This window comes from Pinus tabuliformis, chromosome 5_2 (genome assembly GCF_031772625.1).
Source record: "Pinus tabuliformis cultivar Carrire ecotype Pingquan chromosome 5_2, CPIR1, whole genome shotgun sequence".
Taxonomy (NCBI): Eukaryota; Viridiplantae; Streptophyta; class Pinopsida; order Pinales; family Pinaceae; genus Pinus; species Pinus tabuliformis.
Window position 1 is genome coordinate 264,616,942 of NC_142306.1, and position 13,579 is coordinate 264,630,520.

Below are 13,579 nucleotides of genomic sequence, written 5' to 3' on the forward strand. Positions count from 1 at the left end.
TCAGATGGGTTGGCCCATCCTTTGGCAGTTGTCACACCCTTACATATACTTCCTTGCATCCTAGAATATAGTAGGTGAAAGATAGCCCACCCAGAGTATGTTATGACTTCTTTTATAATCAACAAAGTGTCCACCACAAGGTTCATAATGACAAGCCTTCAGAATTTCATGGACTTCATCTTCCCTCACACACCGCCTAACTTGATAATTTATCCTAATGAAAAAGAGATAACCATCCACCTAACAGTATCGAGAATTCTATTGAATAATTTTCCTCTTTTCCCTATGAGAAAGGTGGTGTGGAAGTCTTCCTACAACAAGATAATTAGCAATTTTTTCATACCATGTTGATTAAGTAGAATTTGCAAAAAGATATTCATCTGGAAAGGAATCCTCAACAGTTAAACTATCACTATTGTTGGGAAGTCTAGAAAGGAAGTTGAAAATGACATTATAATTTCTAGGCTTGTCTGCAATTGTGATATCAAATTATTTCATTAAAAGTAACCATCTAGTAACCCTACCATTGGTGACTGGATTATTCATTAAGAATTGAAAGTCAAAGTGGTCAATATGTACCAAAACTTGATAGCATATGATGTAATGTCGAAACTTGTTGATAGCATGTATAACAATAAGAAATTTCTTCTTAGTTGTCGTATACTTCAATTCAATAGGGTTTAAATTCTTTTTGATGTAATAGATAACATAAGGCTTTCATTCTTCTTATTGTCCCATCACAAACCCAATAGTAGTGTTAGAGGCATCTATAGAAATATGTAATAAAAAGGTCTAATTATGTCCACGTAGAATAAGAGCCTTTTTTAAACACCTTAGACCTAAAAATAAATTTTACATTTATTAGTCAATAAAAAGTATGCATACTTTAAAAGTAAGGAAAACAATGGGCATTTAGTTTTAGCAAAATTTTTCTACAAAATTCATGTAGTAACTAGCATGCCCTAGAAAAATGTGTACCTAATTATGTGTTTTGGGAGTAGGAATTCTCAAGATCACCTGAATCTTTGCTAGATCAACCTATATCCCTGCAATAGAGAGATAATGTCATCGCACAATCCCATCATTCATCATCATATGGTATTTTTGAGTGCTCAAATAGATATGGTTTTGTTTACATCGTTCCATAAAATTCTCAAGATTAGCTAATGCTTCATCAAATTCATCACCATATGGTGTAAAATAATCCATGAAAATATCTAGAAAATAATTAATCAGGTCTACAAATATTCCTGACACAACTCATTGAAAGGTATTTGATGAATCACAAAGCCCAAAAGCAAGGAATTGATATGAAAATGTAACCCAAGGGCATGTGAAAGTAGTTTTATCTTGGTTTTTTGGGGCAATCTAGAATTTATTGTAACCACTAAACCCATCGAGAAATGAAACAAATTTCTTACCGAACATGGTATGAAGAACCTAATCAATAAATGGTGGTGGGAAGTGGTCCTTATAAATGGCCTTATTGAGCTCCCTATAGTCAAAATTAATTCTCCATTTTCCATTCTTCTTAGGCACAACACGTGCAGAAACCTATTGGATGTTAGAGATTGGATAGATGAAATTTGCATTCAATCATTTTTTAGGTTCTTCTTTAAAAATATATTTCAAATTTGGGTTCATCTGTTATTGCAATTTCCATATAAGATGGTAACCATGCTTTAGGTAAATATGATGAATACATACACTAGGATGAATTCCATTCATGTTCATATAATCCCATGCAAAAGCTTCTTTATGCTTTCTCAACAACTGTATCAACTTTTATATTTGTACAATGTATAAATTAGGGTTAGTATTTAGGGTTTTTTCTAGTCTTAATTTCAATTGGGACACTATTAATATTTGGGGAAGTTCGTATATTCTATGTGATAAGATCATCAATGGAATCATACAAACTGGGTTTGTCCATTATAGAGCACAAATGTTGGGATATTGGCTGAGTAATGATAGAGGAGTTAGGAATAAAGTTGTTGATAGTGCCATCCTCCGTTTCATTTTTAAATGTACAAGGCCTTACCAATAGTGAGAAGTGGTTGTGGATCATTCCTTTTTGGTTTAAATTCGAACCATGAAGCATTTTCATAGTCAATACTTGTTTTAGCTGGAGTATTAAGAACAAGGTTATTTGTAGTATTTACATCAAATATCTTCATGAAACTTGATCTACAACTAATTAATACATGTACAATGGCTAACCATGGTCTACCCAAAATCAGGGGGTTCCCTCTTAGGAGTTTTTTAGGTTATAACACTTGAAAATCAATTGAATATTCCCATGAGTCTACTTAAATGACTATATCTTCTAGAATTCCCTTGGGTTGAATATTATATCTATTATCCGATTCCATTATAGTAGGGGTTTGTCTCAAATGGGTGAATCTAAGTAGCTCAAAGGTTTATCTAGTCATAACATTTATTGTACTTCTAAGGTCAACCAATGTGTTTGGAATAGTTGTTCCTCCAATGAAAAAATTTAGTGTCAAATTCCCTTGGTCTTCATATTTGGTAGGTTGAATTTCACCCAACATCAATTTAGAAAATTTTCCTACCACATGAACAGTGAGAAGATCTTGGGGATTCCTACTAAGTTTTTTGAGACAAAGTTCCCTTACTATTTTTGCATAAATTGGGACATCTTTGGATGCTTGGAGCAATGGAATTCATTTATAGTTTTTTTTTTTTTAATTCCCACAGAAAATGAGACTCATCTTGTAGGGTAATATTAGATACAAATAATCTCTTTGGATAAGATGGATCCAAAGGATTCTTAGTGTTGACAAAAATATGACCTGTTACAAGTTCAGAAATAACATTATTGCATCTATTACAAGAGTTTCAATAGTAATAATGACATCGACTGTTACAGTGATATTGATGGTAGCCATATCATTGGTTGTTACATAGGTTTCAGTATGTTATCTATCTAATGATTTTGATCTAGAGTTTCTTCCCTAGGTGAGTTATCATCTCCAGTTTTTTCAATAACAAGGGAAACTCTCAAATTTATTATCCTCCCCAATAGCAATTATACTTCATTACATCCAATGAGGGAGATACAGTGAGTGGGGAAAGTTGGCGCTTCACGATTTTGCACCAACTTATTGTTGGGACAAGGGTTAGGTTGTACATGTTATTGAGGTCATAAAGGAGGGTTAATCCCTAGTGTATTGGAAGGAAGTTGTAGATGTTGCTACTATGCAAATAACTACATAGGAAATTATCCTGGAAAATATGTTCCATGCCATCCTAAAGGCCATGGAAATGGTTGATTTGGAAGAGAAGGCCATTAGGGCCAAGGCATCAGTTACTGAGCCAGGGGAGGGATAGGACCAAAATATTGCATTTGTTGAGAATCCTGCTAAGTATTATACATATTAGTATAGGTATTAAAATAACATAAATAATATTGAACCATAACTAGTGGTTGAGCTTTCCATGGTTTCTTGGAGATGATGAATTATTCAGACTCAACATCTTCACCTGATTTGTTGAATACTGCTTTTAATCCAAGGAATGATAGGAAGTCCCTTGTAGAATGCTCTTGCTCACAAATTTTATAGATTTCCATGTTGGTGCCAATATGCACCATTCCTAAGAAATGTTATTCAGTGGTTTCTAATACTAAATAAGGTCCAATATCACCACAACATCAAATGTAATCTACTTCATAAAGGAAGACATTATTTGGTCCATGAGGAACCAATAGGTGAAAACTATCACATATGGCACAACATGCATCAACATGTGAGCACTAACATGGAATGATGACGCATGAACACAATGACCATAGGTGCTAAATAACCAATGCGGGAAGTTGCAATGTGCGCATATCTAATGTTCTACAAATGCATTGATCCAATGGATGACAACGCCTCACACTACGAACCCACAAGGCTTTTAACCTCGCTGAGGGGTGTGGAGGTTTCCATGTGGCACCCTCTCATTCCCCTCACACTATTACAAAAATTTCCCTGGCAAGTTTGCGATCCACGAGTAGGAGAGCCATGCCGCCCTCCCACATGGATCCATGTGTGTGATCCATGCCGCCCTCCCACATCATCCTATGCATACATTATCTCTTCCATGTGGCATGACCCACATCATGCTGACATAATCATGATGTCATCCCAATTTTGTGCACAGTACAGTCCTACCACGTGTTGGGGATTTTTTTTTATAAAAAGAGCTTTGGGTTCCCATGTTATTGTTATCATGTACTATTTAGCTCTCCAACAAACTATTCACATGACCTGTAAGGTCAATTTGTCCAATTCCATGTTCCCGAGGTAAAATTCCACATTGTAAACCTGAATTTGCTTCCTTTTCATGGATTTAACTTGTTAAAACTATACTCCTCATGAAATTGCACAAATTTGAGTCTAAATTGAAACCTTGGCAGCATCCTCATGAAGAAACATGTGTGTGCATGGAAAAAATCCTCCTTGAAGTAAGAAACCCTCCAATTCTGTCCAAATTAATCCCTAAATCACTTTCACATCTTTAATTCACCTCAATATGTACAGAATTTGAGCATAATTTTCTCAAAGGGTTATTAGTTTGACACTTGCATGCACCAGTCAGTATCGCTATTCATAAATCTTAAGAGATTCTCCCTCTAGTTCATTGTCTGGTATCCATTGGCCATCTAACACCTCCTTATTAGTTAGCTAATTCCCCTTAAGAATCTCCCATTTTTCATTTTCTTATTCCCTAATTAACTATCCCTTTTCAACAAGTTCCCCTTTACCATGGCCTTGTCATCTACCAAGATCTCTACTGATTTCCAAATTAAGGAGAAAACCAAAGAGCTATATTTCTATGATGGTGATGCCAATATTTGAGACTCACTAATAGAAACATTTGATATTATAAAGGACATCCATGTGATACTAAGTACCTATGATGTTGTAGGGTAGCACAACAATTTAAGGAAATGGTTGTTGTTCCACAAGTATATCACTTTTAGAGATGGTGTCTTGGTTTGTCAGTTGGTACTTACCAAATAAAATGGTAATTGTCTCATCTCAGGGAGGAAAAGAAATAATTAATGTAACACCAGATGTTATCTCAAACATGCTCTCATTCCCAAACATGGAAGTTTTGCAAAAGTTGGATAAAGAGATCACTTAAGAAAATGGATTGTTCTTTCTCCAGAAATTAAGCAACAAATGATCAATGGATTTTTCAAAGAGGGAGTAGTTTCCCTTCCGCTTATCCTCCCTACCCCATAACAACATTTGATTATATGATTAATTTTTCCTTTTCAATGGTTTCCTAAGTTCTGTCTTGATGTAGATTCTTATGCCATGGAAACAATTCTAGGTCTCTTAGCCTCCTTATGTCATCCATCTACCAAGGCTTGTATAAAGTTTGAATTTCGACAACCTTTATCTGATTAAATTCACTCCCAAATGGTAGAATTTGGAGAAGGGATATCCTTCCATTACCAAGCCTACCTAGTTCACCTATTCATCCACCAACAATATTTTCACCTAGAGCACCTAAAGCCCAAGATAGTGGATGAGCATAATGTCTTGTTGCTTGTCTATGAGTGGTTACCAATGGTCAAAAAACCCAAAAACAATTAGGGTTTCTTTAATTATTTGTTTTATTTTATGTAAGTTGTATATACCCTCCTACATGGTGAACCATTACCAACATCCCCCTATATCCTCAATGATAAACTACATTTTACCCCAGACACTAGAGTATGTGATTGGTAGCTCTTCCAAGAGTACATGGTCATCTGAGTGCATAGATTTGAATGAAAACCTACTAGCTTCCAACATTCTTGAATCCTTGCATATTTTCACTAGAGTACATTAGACAAAGATTCAATAGCGATAATGTGCATTTTATTGCCAATAAGGAAGCAATTACTTTTCACCTCCCTCATGTGGTAGGACCTTTTGTAGTAAATTCAAGAAACACTTTGGATATCATGGAGAATATCTTACAAACATTTGACTTCCCACAAGTAGAAATATGGAACTATGATCCTCATAATATTATTTATGAGATGAGGAAAGATAGCTATCAAGAAAATGACAAGCACGATCCAAATCCCATAGTAGAAGATTGTGCCAACAAGTCTACTTTGGAAGAAGTCAAGGCCATTTTGCATCCAGTTGAGTTATACATTTCCCACCTCTTACAAGAAAAAGAGGCATATCAAAACCCATGGATGTTGATGAAGGAGAGGATCCTAGTTCCAAGAAAGCTAGGGTCGAAAAAGTTGTAGGGGATGATGATGAGATATCGTCGCAGGCTCTAATACTATAAGTAGCCAGCTAGAAACCACATCAAAACAAGCTTTCAATATGGAACACTTTCCTTCTTCCATCTTAGGATATTAAGCAACAAAGTCAGGTGAGTTTTCCAAGCATGGACACATGTTGGTGGTAGAGCAGTTTCAGGAGTTGTCTAAGAAAGAAATCGAGGAAATAAAAAGGGACATATGAATAGAAGAGAATGAACTACTTCCCCACATGTAATTTAAGAGTGCATTGTACTATGTAAAGGGAATTTTCAAGTTGGCAACATTATTTTCCAAGGTGGAGACAAATAGATCCATGTCAGATTATTAGATCATATCCCATACATAGATATTATGGATTTGAATATGAAAGTTATCCATAATGTGCATAGGAAAATGCACAAAACAAATGCTACATCTAAGAAAGTGTAAGAGTTATATAATAATTCCAAATCACAATTAAAATATGAAAGCATGGTGTGTAGTTCTAGGAAGATGAAATTCAAAACCCTAAAGGAAAAATTCACCCACTTGGCTACATTTCCTTGCGATTGCAAGAAATTAAAAACCATGTTGGAAGATAAGGATAGGGAGATAGAATTGATTAAGAAGAGACTCAATATTCTTGATGCACATCCTATGCAAATAGGTGCGTTTACAGTGATAAAAAAAAGAGAACCAAGACTTGAAGAATAAGCTACATGAGGCACTTCTGAAGAATAAAGAGTGCAATGAAAAAGTAATGCTACTGGAAGCACGAGTCCAAGGAATTAAAGAGAAGACATATGAGAATTTTAACTCTCACCAAACCCCTAATGTTCTGATTGGGTAGGTTGAATCATTGATGTTGTCTTGTATGGGCCTAACCTAGGTTTAAAGGTGATTTAGCGAAACAGATCCCGATAGTACTAGCCCTTCCGGCAACAGTCCGCAGAGCGCAAACTGAGGTCTCACCCGAAGTAGTATGGGAGGGTGCTAGAACCAAGTTTCTGCACCCTAGAGATGTCTGATGATTTCAAGTGGTCCATGGTTTGACCCCGCACACATGTTTCTAGGCGCACTTAGCAGTACCTCGCAGCCTGCGCTGCTGCCCTTGCATAGCCCTACTCGGGACCTGAACAATGTTATTACACAAATCCTTATTAGTAACCCAGTATTAGTTGATCAACTTAGCTTATTTGTATGCTTTCAATATACTTAAAAATATTCACCATTCATATATGTACATGCAGTAAATAAACAATATAATTGCAAATGATATCAAACCGGAAATAACACAAGAACAGATGCACAAAATTTAGATAAAACTTCTCTTTATTATTCTTCTTCCTTGGTTACAGACTCATCTTCACCCTGCACACTCAGCTGCAGAGCCTCTTCCTACTACTACGTCAAAAGACACTTAGACTCTTACTCTATGCTTGCTATCTTCTAGACTCCATTCATATGCACTTACTTTCTTACAACTTAGAGCCTTGCTTTATTTATACAATCCCATGGTCCGCGGACCATGGGTAGACTGACACTACATTCAAAACTTAGGGCGGATAGCCTTATGACTTTAACATACACTTTACATTTTGCGCCTGCAATTCGCTACGTTTTGACAATAATAACAACTCAAAACTTGGGCTTTAAGCCCCAAAACATGCTATGGAGGGATTCCATGCTCAACGGGCCCCCAACACAAACATCATGACTTGCCCTCGAGTCACTCTGTCAGTGCGACGATCTTGGCATGGAGTCCATCCAACTGGTCCCGAATGGTCTTGATGTCTGCAGCACACTGAGCTACTACTTGCTGAACCTGCTGCATTCTGTGTTCTGAGCCCTCTGTTTCTAGCGTGTTGCGCTGCATTTGTGCATGCATCCCCTAAATCTACGCAAGCTTCCTTCAATATCTACTGTGATTATGAAGGCTTGATCAATCCATGGCTAGATGCGTGCTTTGAGAATGGCTTCCTTATTGCGTGCTGTGTCCACTTGCTCTTTTAATGCCTTGGCTTGTTGTATCCTTGCAAGCTGTTGAGTAAGGACTACATTCTACGCAGTCCCTCTGATGTTGTCATACTATTGCTGGAGTTTGCGTGCGTCTCTCTCTAATCACTGGATGTTGTGGTCCTCCTACAATGCCGTGAGGACCTCAAACACCTACTCCAACATGTTGGTACAGTCGCACATTGCACCTCCAATCTCTTCCATCCCTGTTGCAATAGCTCTGGCACGCTACTCTCTGAACTTTGGGGGAGTGGAAGGTTGCGCCTTCAACCTCAACTCGACAATCCGGAGATTCAGCTCTAGCTGCACCTTTGTTGTCTCTTCTCTAACATCACGGACTCCACTTGCTAAATTATGAATCCGCACGTCTACCAGTAGATCTGCTGCGATAGCTAGCTCTGGGATGTGTCGACAAGTGTCATCTACCATCTGAACCAAATGTTGGTTCTACGACACCAACTCGTCACGCTGCAAACTAAGTTGTTCTATATTAATCTTCTTCTTGCTTAGAACCTAGATCACACGACTCTCTCTGGTGTGCAGCTCTGCTGTTATTCCATCCTGTAGATGATATAGCGTATCCCGGGAAATGGTAGCTAGATTAAGGCCAAGGCCTTTCATCATGCTAACTATCATTCGGTCCATCGCATCTGCTGATACTAATGCTCCCTCTAGCAACACTTTTGTGTTGGCCATCCTTGCACACAACATATGATCTGCTGTTGAAGTGCCCACTACGACGTGGGTAGATAAGATACCTTCCTAAGGGAGCTCCACCTTTAACTCCTGCAGCTGCATCTTGAGGGCCCCTAACACACTCTAATGCTCCGTCATAAACTTTTGGAGTCCTTCACTGGTGACATCGCGGACCGTCTCGCCGATGTCATGGAGATCTCCTTTAGTTAAGGTGATCGGGTCGATGGCTAGCTTCGAGGCCTTGACCTTCTTTCTTGGACCCAATCTTTCTGTGATGCACAGCCGTTTGAGCTATGTAGACGCAGTCCCTGGGTCCATGCTCTCTTCTACTATTTCTGTGTCCTCTACCTCCTACCCTGAGGACGCTTCTTGTCCCTCCTCTGCTTGTGATTTTGTGGCCTCTGTTGTCTATGCTGCTACTGCTGCTTCTGCGGCCTTCTTCTGCTCCACAGCTTCCTGTGCTGCTTTGCAGGCTGCCCTTACCTCGACTGTTGCTTTTTCATTCCGCCTTCTCTCAGCTGGTTGGGTGATGTGTAGCTTGGCATCATCCTTCTTTTTCTGTGCTGCCACCTTCTCCAGTTCTGCCAAATATGGGGCACGCCACTCGGGAGGCTAGGTCTCTAACATAGTAAAGTTCACATCATCAGTGGCTATGAATGGTAGCTTTGTTCACCGCTATGCTAGATCCTTTGGCCTTGAAGTATGCAAAACTCTTCAGACTATTGTGCACCGTAGGTGATAGGAGCAGCCTCCTATTGATCCACATGCAGATGCTCGCCTCCATGAGCACCCAGAAAATCTTTGTATCACGAATCCATTTTGTGTCCTTGGTGGCCCAAAACAAAGCGTACTTCATGGCCTCTGGTAAGTCTCGGTCAATGCTCTGGAACTGACTATCCTCTGGAAGTTCTCCTGCTACCAGCAAGATGGATAAGAGTAACCATGTATAGTGGAAGGTCTTACCCTACTCCTGGGCCTCGCGATAGTTTATCAAAAGCTCCTCGCAGAGGAACTTGGCCCAGTAGAACTGGACCCCTCCGCACATTGTTTAGCCAACACAACCACCGGTGCTGGTATGTCATTAGTGCGGCATTTTCTCATCACTTTACCAGTCATGAGTTGGGTGGCTATGCACACCCCTTTTTCCTTGATACTGGTGATAGCGTAACCCCTATTTTTCTTCTCCAGCTTATACTTTTCCTTCATGGCCTCTATGAGAGCCAAATCACTGCTTTTCCCAGCTATCATCATGGGGTCCTTTCCCTTATAGGGAAGCCGAGAAATTTGGTGGATGAGGTCCGCCGTGATGGGAATAGGCTCCTCCAGCCATAGATACCCATCATGCACCAGGAAGAGCAGCTGCCTGATGATGAAAATGGTGATGGGCATGTGGTGGAAATGTGGTATCCATAACAAATGTAGCAACCTGGCCTTTTCCACATCGCGTAACCATTTTCGCGGCTCTAATGTTATCACCAACCCCTCCGTATTCTGCTTCATCAGATTCTCCATTTCTAAATGTGGGAACTTCTCGCTGTCCATGAGGTCCCAGTCTTCAAATTTCATGGTGGGCACGCAACCTAGGTGCGAGCCCTCAAAGACAATTCCATTGGGGAGGAGCGAGGTCTAGAGTGCACTCTTCATTGCATCCAGATCCTTCGGTATTTTGGTTTTCCCTTTCAGCGAAGGGACATACACGGGAAATTTTGCTGCAGAGCGCAATGGTTGGATGTCTTCCTCCATGTCTTCTTCTTCCTCTGCGGTGGAAATCAGGGCCTGCAAGTCTTCTTCCTCTTCATTTGTTTCAATGGCAACTACCATTCCTTTTTCTTCCATCGATAACTTACTATGCCACAGATTCCTAGGGGACATACGTATTGGTCCCATTGCCATCTTATCTTTCTTCAGTCTCTGCGTCCAAGTTGATTTGGGGATTTCTGTCATGACCCCAGCACCTTCGGGAACATCCTGTACCATGGGGGTCTGCGCAGCCTCGCCGGTGGTTCCTTCCTCAATTCCCAACCCATCCTTAGTGGCCGTCATCATTTCTACACAGTATTTTGTCTCTCGCGAACTCAGGGGCTCTATTATCGCTCAGCTCTCAACACTCTGTGCTTTGCTCAACTGCGTGCTCAAATGACTAAGTGTTGTCTGCTGGCTAGCCCTTTGAGTTTTATAGGGCCTTTTGAAATCAAATTCGACCGTTCCCCCCTATTTTGGGTCATCGAAGCTCTCTTAGCGGTAGATTTTCCCAAATCTTGCCCATAAACCGCATCTTAAATGCCCACCACCAGCTACATTTTGCCTCAAATCGGACATTCCGTCATGAATAGTGACACCAACGGTCACTTGCCAGCGAATCTGCATGGTAGCACAACCCTCCATGTGCAGGCACGAACCCTGTGACATTTTGTTCCTGCGTGCACCTCTTAGGGTGCGCAGCTCCTAGACAGAATAATTTATAGTCCTGCCCTCCCTTCCAGCTGCCTAGAGCATTAAGATTTTTCTTCCTACAGCTAGTCAGGTGGTCACACCACTTGTGTGGGGCTCCATCCCGCCCTCCAACATAGTCCGTGGAAAATTCATCTATCATTATGGCGATCAGTGTCGCGCGCGCTACTATTTGTAATGCGCTTCCCTGGTTACTGCATTTGGTGATATTCCATCCTAGCCACAGTAGCAGACTAACCAATTCTCAGTGATAGATTTCCAATTTTTCAGTATGACTGTATGCATCTTGCCCTGTCATCCTCAGTTTTTCGACAAGAAACACTTCCTTTATTTTGTTTTCTAGCTTCTTGACCTCTGCGTCCATTAAAATGCTTTTCTCCCTTAGACGTACTTGGTCATTTTCAAGTTCACGAAGTCTAAAGTTTCCCTGTTGAATTTCTTCCTGAAGTCTTATGTGTTCTGCTTCACGTAGCTGTGTGATTTCTTCATTCTGTGCTTGACACACTGTCAAACCTATGGGTGCTATTACGTGTAGATTCATCTTTGCATGCTCCGCAGAGATTACAGACCCTAATTTATTCCACAGCCTTATAATTGTTCTCTCAGTCAATGTTTTGCACATGGTCCTATAGGCCCATCGGACCGCTACGCACAGGTCCCAGTCAGTGTGTCTCACCTGGTGGAACCTGTTCAGCACTTCGCGTACCCAGTCAAACATTTCTTCACGGATAATATTTGGCGCGCTTCATTTTTCTTGCTGTTGTGTTTTGTTCCTATTTTCTATTCTAGGAGTGGTGTGTGTTTGTGTGGGTTGCATGCCATATGTCTATATCCTTCGAGAAAGGTGGGCGTGCAAATCATTTTATCCCTTTTAACTGGCTCTCATTCGTAGCTGGGGTTTTCCAAATTGTATAAGTATCTCCCTTCTGCATTCGCGCCAATCCCCGAAACTCTGTTGGTGTGTGCCCCACCATCTAGTGGGCATAGCGTAGTGCCCATTTTAGAGTGTCAAAACATTACTGTTCCGGTACTTCATTCTCAAATTTGTTTAGGAATTCATCCACCCCTGTCAACCCGTCATACATAGGTAGATCCCTGTTATAGACATATTTGGGCACTACAACCCCAAACTCATATGTCCATAAACCAAGGGCTCTTTAATCCCTAAAAGTTTTGTTTCATACCCTAAAGGATCATGGTCAACTAATTACATCATTTCCCAGAAGTTCCACTTGAGAAAACACTCAGAACTAGCCAAAACTGGACCATATTGGCTGCCCCATGGTCAACGTGCGATGCATATTGAAAATGCCTTCTTTAGGGTATGATGAGTGAGAATGGACAAATGGCAGAGATAGTTTGCTAAGTTGAAGCTAATGGAATCTTCCAGAAACTTCTCCCATGACACTTACCTCTCTGAATTCGCCCAGGGATGAGTAAGAGATCAATGAAATCTCCAAGTGGAACCAAAAACTATTAGTGGAATGACACTAATCAAAAACCAAGAGTTGACTCACACCCTTGCAAGACATCTATAAATGGATCCCTCATCTGAGAGAACTAGAGGCTAGAATTTTGTAATTTGTAAGGAAGTGCTGTTGGTTTATCTGTGAGAAGAGATATTGTATTTTTGGGTGATCTTGCTTTTCATGAGGTGAAGAGGGCTTTCATGCTAGGAGGATGATGTTGGATCAAAAAACTGGGTTGTCATCCTCTCTTCTACTATTAATAAAGTTCTTTGAGTTTTCCTCCATATAATCGTGTATTTGTGAATCTTGTTATTTGTGAATGCAATTGTATCGTCAATGTATTTTTGATTCTACATTGTTTATGATATTATAGATCGAGATGCTTTGATGGTGTTTTGTTACTTTGACTCTACAGGTATTCTCTGAAGTGGGATAAGTAGGAGAGAAGTGGCAAGATCTATCAAGGGAGAGAGAAATCAAGCAAGGAACCAAGTGGAAGATCCAGGTTAGTCCCCTTTGCTTCTCTCTTATCTATCATACATAAAGGAAATCACAAATTTATTTGATTGTTTGCTTCTAAGATAGCTACCCGTCTTAGTGGGACTAGTAGATAAAAAAGACACTAGTTTTCCCGGAAACAATCCCTTACCTCTGTTGTCACATAGTGCAGTGATCTAACCATCAT